Below are 5,792 nucleotides of genomic sequence, written 5' to 3' on the forward strand. Positions count from 1 at the left end.
ATGTTGTTTCTAAAATTTATGCAACTCTTAATATTTGTGTTGAACATAATTATTTTTGTCCTTTAAATATATTTTTATGTTTTATAAATATATTTTTTGTATATTTTAAATATATTTTTGTAAAAGCCCTGTATTTTCTGTCAGGGTTTATTCTTAGAATGAATATTGTAGAGCCAAAGAAAAATGGAAAAGTGGTTTATACTTTTTCATGTTTATTTCAAAAATTTTTATTAAGTAGGAAGTACATTATATCCTTTTCTATTCTGTTGGGGGAATCCAACCCGAAAACAATAAAATGCAAAGGAGCTGCTGCATAGTTTTTACATAGGTATAAAATTTTTCTCCAGATAATTAAAAAATAAAAGTTTATCCATTTATCTTTGAAAAGAAAGACATATGTTTTGCAGAGTACATTTTACATTTATGTTTTCTCTTCTATTTTATTTGGAAAATGTTCCCCAAATTTTTAATTCTATTATTAATTGTAATGCGGTAGCCTAGGACCAGGGAGATGAATACCATGGGAAGTTGGGAGAAGACATGAGTCTGTATGCAGCAGAAACATAAAGGGATGGGAATTCCATTCCTACCATGGATGGACAACTTGGTGCTGTTTGGTAATGAAACTTCAAGTGTCAAAGGCATCTAACTAGGACACTCTTCATGCATGACATTGTGTGAATAAACATACATTAACATACACAATATTTGTTGTATGAGTAAGCATATAATAGATACCTAAGTAAAAGACTTCGTTTGTGTTTGTGTTAGTCTGTGTATACATGTTTAAGTGTAGCAGGTTAACTTTCTATCTTACCTACCAATCTATTTATTTCTGTTTTCCACATAAAATTTTTATTTTCAGAACTTTGAAAATAAGAATATCTTCTGTGTGAAAGATCTGTGTGTACTTAACACCTACATGAGTTGTTCGTCCACATCTACAGAAGCTGTAAATTTACTGAATATGTTAAACTGTATGTGGAACACAAATTTGAAGACTAAATAACAATAAACAAACACCATAATTAAATTGAAGGTAAAATAACCCACTAACATGCTCTTTCCTAGAGATAACTAAATGTATTCATATTTATTACACACATTTAATAGTGTGTCAGGAACTATTAAACTGGAGTGCAGCTTCCTTTCAAATATTTATGGTTCTCATAAAGTCGAGACTAATGGTAAACAGAGCAGGGGGAAAAGAACACTTGAATTTATCACAGGTTTATGGTCAGGGGAAGCAGTCATACTTTACTCACGGCAAATGGCAATTCACTAAGTATTTATTCATCACCTAACGGATTTCAGGGGTTTCCCAGGTAGTGCAATGGTAAAGAGTCTATCTGCCACTGCAGAGATGCAGGAGATACATCTTCAATCCCTGGATGGGGAAGATCCCCTGGAGTAGGAAATGGCAACCCACTCCTGTATTCTGGCCTGAAAAATTCCGTGGACAGAGGAGCCTGGTGGGCAGACTATAGTTCATGGGGTCAAAAAAAGTGGGACACAACTGAGCACCCATACAATAGTTTTCAGACACTGCAGATATCATATCAGGCACTAGAGATAAGTGAAGAAACAATGGGATAGTTTATGTGTTCTGGTTGATACCAGGTAGAGTGTCTCCCAATGACTGATACACATTTTCTTAAACTCCCTTCTTATAACATATAATTATTGATGGTGCCTTTCCATCCACTTTAGAGCTGAGAATTTAAATGTAAATTCTCATGGAAGGGGGAAAAATTCTTAACTTTGAAATGATTGTAAACTTAGAAAGTTACATCTGAGAATTATAATTTGTAACTGCACAGACACAGAGGAAAACTCAGAAGCATGGGACACTCTGAAGCTTTGCAGAGTTACATTGAGTGAGAACTAGAATGAGAATTCAGATCTCATGTAGACATCCCAGTGTTTTCTCAGCAAATTACACATAAAATTTTGTTCTGGAGGTGTTTCACATGACACAGGGGCTAAGTGTCTGAAGAGATGGAAAGCATTATGGAGAAAATAAGAAAGACTTGAAATAAGTACTGGGGCAAAGTGCTAAGGAAATGCCCCACAGTTAAAATGAATAGACTTTTTTTTTTTTTTTTTGGTTTGTTTGTTTTTGTTTTTTCCTAAGAAGTTTAGAACACAATCCTTTCATGATTAATAGGTATCATTCTTTATTCCTTTGTAGGTAACTGAGGCCCGAGGAACCTGCTGCTTACTAAATGGATTTCTTCAGGCTTCCCAACAATGTGATTGAATTTGTTCTCCTGGGACTCACACAGAATCCACACTTGCAGAAAATACTCTTTGTTGCCTTTATGTTCATTTTCCTATTCACCATCTTGGCCAATCTTTTCATCATCATCACCATCTCCCTCAGCCCCACGCTTTCAGCTTCCATGTACTTCTTTCTCATCCATTTGTCTTTGTTAGATGCCTCCTTGACCTCCATCAGCACCCCTAAAATGACTTTTGACCTGCTGTACAAGAGGAGAACCATCTCCTGGGGTGGCTGCCTGAGTCAGCTCTTTATGGGACACTTCCTTGGAGCATCAGAGATCATACTTCTCACTGTCATGGCCTATGACCACTATGTGGCCATCTGCAAACCTCTGCACTACATGACCATCATGCGACAGGGGCTCTGTCAGCTCCTGGTGGTGGTGGCCTGGATTGGGGAGATCCTGCATGCCACCAAGCAGATTCTTTTCACAGCAGATTTGACCTTCTGTAGTACCAATGTCATTGATCACTTCATGTGTGATCTCTACTCACTATTGGAAATTTCCTGCAGTGACACCTACAGGCCTGGAATTGTGGTGGCAGCTAACACTGGGGGCATGGCCTTGCTTATTTTTTTCCCTGCTTCTCATCTCCTACATCATCTTCCTGAGCTCCCTGAAATCCCATAGCTCTGAAGGATGACGAAAAGCCCTCTCTACATGTGGCTCCCACTTTACAGAAGTGGTGCTCTTTTTTGTTCCTTGTATATTCGCTCACACACATCCTGCGGCCACTAACCTGCAGACAAAGTGGTGACAGTGTTTTATGGAATTCTCACTCCCATGTTAAATACTATCACTTACACAGTGAGAAACACAGACGTGAAAAATGCCATGAGGAGTTTGTTGAAGAAGAGAGTAACTTAGGCTGCTCATGATGCCAAGAGAATAATGATTTACATAGTAGAGACAATTATTTATGTTGTTAGTTATGGGAGACAATTAGAATTTTTTCCATCATTGACCAAAATATAACACCCAGAAACTAACATTTGTTGATTATTTAATATTGACTATGCATTTTTTAGGCATTTTGGTAAGTTTTAATATATTTTCCTGAGGTTTCCAAGTTAGTGTTATTGGATTCAGAATAAGCAATGGAAAAAACAACTATACACCCTTTTTTTATGGTTTTATGATTGTACAGGAAGTTTTTCTCCATAATCTTAACTATTTACCACAATATATTTATGTGGTAAATATATGTTAATTGGATGAAATTGGCTTGTCCATAGGACTTTGAACTCAGAATTTCTTCCATTTTTCTTCACCTGATGTAAAGCAAATAAGGGGTAGAAATTCTTAGGTAGATATGTGGAGAAGGGACAATCGAGGAAAGGAATAGCAGCTGGAATTTTTTCTGTACTATGAACTAATCAAAAGGAAATAATAACTCACTGTCTTTGTGTGTGTTAGTCCCTCAGTCATGTCAAACTCTCTGAGACCCCATGGAATTTAGCCTGCCAGGCTCCTCTGTCCATGGAATTTTTTAGGCAAGTATACTGGGGTTTGTAGCCATTTCCTCCTCCAAGGTATCTTCCTGACCCAGGGACTGAATTCACATCTCCTGTGTCTCCTACATTGCAGGCATATTATTTTACTTCTGAGCCACTGGGGAAGCCTGAATAATTCACTATCTGAAATTATTTTCTTAACAAAAGAAAATTTGTAAGTATTCTTAATTTGCTCTATTTTGTTAAACACCTTTATGAGTCACATTTTTCTTTTGTATAAAGGAAATATTTTCATGTTCCATACCAAGACTTTAGGAACCATTTGAAACAAAGTATGAATCTTTTTATAAATCTCAACAAAAAAAGCATATGGGTAGGTTCCAAAGCTATTGTGCTGTAATTCAGTTCAGTTCACTTCAGTTGCTCAGTCCTGTCCGACTCTTTGCGACCCCATGAAGCACAGCACACCAGGCCTCCCTGTCCATCGCCAACTCCCATAGTTCACTCAGATTCACATCCATCGAGTCAGTGATGCCCTGCAGCCATCTCATCCTCTGTCATCCCCTTCTCCTGCCCCCAATCCCTCCCAGCATCACAGTCTTTTCCAGTGAGTCAACTCTTCACATGAGGTGGCCAAAGTACTGGAGTTTCAGCTTTAGCATCATTTCTTCCAAAGAACACCCAGGACTGATCTCCTTCAGAATGGACTGGTTGGATCTCCTTGCAGTCTAAGGGACTCTCAAGAGTCTTCTCCAACACCACAGTTCAAAAGCATCAATTCTTCTGCACTCAGCTTTCTTCACAGTCCAACTCTCACATCCATATATGACTACTGGAAAAACCATAGCCTTGACTAGATGGACCTTTGTTGGCAAAGTAATGTCTCTGCTTTTCAATATGCTATCTAGGTTGGTCATAACTTTCCTTCCAAGGAGTAAGCGTCTTTTAATTTCATGGCTAGAGTCACCATCTGCAGTGATTTTGGAGCCCCCAAAAATAAAGTCTGACACTGTTTCCACTGTTTCCCATCTATTTCCCATGAAGTGATGGGACCAGATGGCATGACCTTAGGTTTCTGAATGTTGAGCTTTAAGCCAACTTTTTCACTCTCCACTTTCATTTTCATCAAGAGGATTTTGAGTTCCTCTTCACTTTCTGCCATAAGGGTGATGTCATCTGCATTTCTGAGGTTATTGATATTTCACCCAGCAATCTTGATTCCAGCTTGTGTTTCTTCCAGTCCAGCGTTTCTCATGATGTACTCTGCATATAAGTTAAATAAGCAGGCTGACAGTACTTGACGTACTCCTTTTCCTATTTGGAACCAGTCTGTTGTTCCATGTCCAGTTCTAACTGTTGCTTCCTGACCTGCATATAGGTTTCTCAAAAGGCAGGTCAAGTGGCCTGGTATTCCCATCTCTTTCAGAGTTTTCCAGTTTATTGTGATCCACACAGTCAAAAGCTTTGGCATAGTCAATAAAGCAAAAAGAGACGTTTTTCTGGAACTCTCTTGCTTTTTCGATGATCCAGTGGATATTGGCAATTTGATCTCTGGTCCCTCTGCCTTTTCTAAAACCAGCTTGAACATCTGGGAGTTCACGGTTCACACATTGCTGAAGCCTGGCTTGGAGAATTTTGAGCATTACTTTACTAGCATGTGAGATGAGTGCAATTGTGCAGTAGTTTGAGCATTCTTTGGGACTGGAATGAAAACTGACCTTTTCCAGTCCTGTGGCCACTGCTGAGTTTTCCAAATTTGCTGGCATATTGAGTGCAGCACTTTCACAGCATCATCTTTCCTACTTAAATTCCTTAAAAAAATTTTTTTTGGAGGGTGGGAGTTGATTTTATTCTTTTTTTTTTAATTTTACAATATTGTATTGGTTTTGCCATAAATGAACATGAATCTGCCATAGGTGTACACGTGTTACCCATCCTGAACCCCTCTCCCACCTCCCTCCCCATACCATCCCTCTTGGTCATCCCAGTGCACCAGCCCCAAGCATCCTGTATCATGCATCAAAACTGGACTGGTGATTAGTCTCTTCTATGA

The 5,792-nt window shown here is 38.5% G+C and overlaps 1 pseudogene; it reads left to right on the forward strand.

The window, feature by feature from the left end:
* Positions 1-2,206: 2,206 nt before the first annotated feature.
* Positions 2,207-3,152, forward strand: LOC133261154 (olfactory receptor 4C3D-like; annotated as a pseudogene).
* The last annotated feature ends 2,640 nt before the right edge of the window (positions 3,153-5,792 follow it).

Source organism: Bos javanicus, chromosome 15, assembly GCF_032452875.1.
Source record: "Bos javanicus breed banteng chromosome 15, ARS-OSU_banteng_1.0, whole genome shotgun sequence".
Lineage (NCBI taxonomy): Eukaryota > Metazoa > Chordata > Mammalia > Artiodactyla > Bovidae > Bos > Bos javanicus.